We start from the raw sequence: 2,566 nt of genomic DNA, 5'->3' as shown, positions 1-2,566 counted from the left end.
TGTGTCATGATGTTTAACAAGAGGTGGCATAATTACTGGATAGTAATGTATTACTGGGGTGTTGTGCAACCTATAGGATAGGTTACTGTCACGGAATGCTAACAGATGTAGTGTAATCCTAAAGTGTTTACCACATGAAGAAAGCATTCCCAACGTTGTATTGTCTGACCTTTATTCTTCTTTTGGAATTGTAAAACTGATGTATGAGTGATGTATGATCAAACTTGCAATGAACAAATCAGAAAAGAAAATTTTTTCCTTTATCAGGTACTATCTTGATATCACATTACCTTCTTCTTCTTGCCATCACTTTTTTTAGTTTCAACCCATCTTTTTTATTGAATGTTAGGACAAAATTTTGGGATTACTTTTGTAGTTTTCATATATGATTCTAACCAGCTTGCAGCAGATCATAATAATATATATAATAATAGCAAGATATAATATAGATATGATTTTTCTCAAATCTGTTATTAACATTATATTATTATATTAACATAATACTAGAAAAATTTGCATTTCCTGCGAAAATGCTGTGTGAATGCTGTAAAGCTGAAGCTGTCTGCTGAAAACAGCTGAAAATAGCTGAAGAAGATGAAGTCAGTATTTGAAAAGTAGTTGAACTTGTAATCGTTTTGCTCAACTTAGCAAAAATGTAATAACTTGGCAGAAATGCAATAACTTAGAAGAAACATAATAACTTGGCAGAAATGGTACAACACAGCAGAATTATTGTAATTCAGCAGAAATGTTAATATTTAGCACAAACATAACAGCTTGGAAGAAATGGTGTAACAGTATAACTTAATATACAGTAGTATAATAGTAGTAGAAATGTAACATAGTAGCAGAAATAGTATAATTTAGTAGAAAAGAAATAACTTAAGCAGAAATATTGGAAAAGCAAAATGGCCAGCTGAAAAAAGCTGAAGTTTTCTCAAAACTACTTGTTTTTCAACTGTGAAAAATTGGCAGAAACATTAGAAAAGCAAGAAGGAACAGCCAGCAGATACACAAATTTACAAATATGGACACATATGAACACACACATGCACACAGAGACTCACACAAACACACAGACTCCATGTCTGCACCGAGGGGCCTGAGTGGATCTATGCCAGTCAATGAGTCTGAACTCAATTTGAATCCACCAGTCAGAGAGGCTGTGTACTTTTTCCTGCCCAAACAGCTTCACCTGCTGCAGCCCTTACACACACACAGACAGTGTTGGGGAGTAACGGAATACATGTACCGCCGTTACGTATTCAGAATACAAAATATGAGTAACTGTATTCCGTTACAGTTACCGTTTAAAAAGGTGGTATTCAGAATACAGTTACTTTGTTGAAATAAATGGATTACACGGCGGTACTTTCCTGTTTCATATTGTCGCGGGTCAGGATTATTTGGGTTTGTTTGACAGCTACGTTCTGTTGTTCCAGGCGGCAGCGTTAGGGTCGCCATGGTTACAGGGTGACGCGCTCTCTCTCTGCGTGATTCCTGGGTGAGAGAGCGCTTTTTTGTTGTTGTTGTTGTGCTAAGCTAAAAGGCAGAATGCTACAGGCATAGCTCTAAAGAATGTAGCCTGATGGGCAGTGTAGTCCGTGCTGCAGGGAGAATGGACTGCCGTGCCGTTATGTGTCTGTGAGCGAGGGAGGAGAGAAAGGAAAAGTCCGAGCTGTCACGGAGCAAAAACGGGAGCTGGAAGCATGTAAATATAATAATAACCACAGCAGCCAAGAAGAGTGCCTGAGGAGCCCATTTGTAAGTAAGCTATTAAGACTTAACTGTACACTGTGTTCGTGTTTTCCTCCGGAAAAAATAAGTTCCGTTGGAGCAGCCTTTCAACGCCTCTCTCTGTCTCCCGCAAGCAAAGTTGACCCAGACAACAAAGTAAAGCTAGTTTTCGGCTACCAGCCCGACAGGGAACCAGACGTATTAGCCAGAGGTCCCTTTACTACGTTTAGGTACTACGTACCTTCAGTAACAGTAATAAATCACAGCAATAGGACAGTCATGTAGCTGTAAACAGCATGATAATATATTAAGTATTCCAAAGTATTCAGAATACGTTACTCTCATTGAGTAACGTAACGGAATACGTTACAGAATACATTTTGGGGCATGTATTCAGTATTCTGTAGTGGAATACATTTTAAAAGTAACCTTCCCAACACTGCACACAGACAAAGAGAGACACAGGCTTTCTGCAGTGTATTTCTCATATAGAGGATTCCCCTCGAACAAATGGCAGATACACAAGGGTACAAAAAACAAAAAACAGCCGATATTCTGAAAATATTTAGCTTTTTTCAAAATTCTTGAGTTTAGACATTTAAAATACATAATTCCACTCTTCCAGTGATTTAAAGAATATGAGCTATTAATATTCATTCAGATGTGCTCTAGCTCTAAATTTTCTTTTGCCATTTGACAGTTTTTCTTATGTACATTTTCAAGCTGTTCAGCTAGTTTCTAAGTTCTTCTATGTGAATTTCAGTTCTGTGCTTTGGCTGTCAGGTGAATGTTTCGGTGTATTTCAGCCCATTAAGCATGTTTTTCACCA

Source organism: Oreochromis aureus, linkage group 7 (assembly GCF_013358895.1).
Source record: "Oreochromis aureus strain Israel breed Guangdong linkage group 7, ZZ_aureus, whole genome shotgun sequence".
NCBI classification, from domain to species: Eukaryota; Metazoa; Chordata; class Actinopteri; order Cichliformes; family Cichlidae; genus Oreochromis; species Oreochromis aureus.
Note: the sequence above shows the minus strand (reverse complement) of the source record.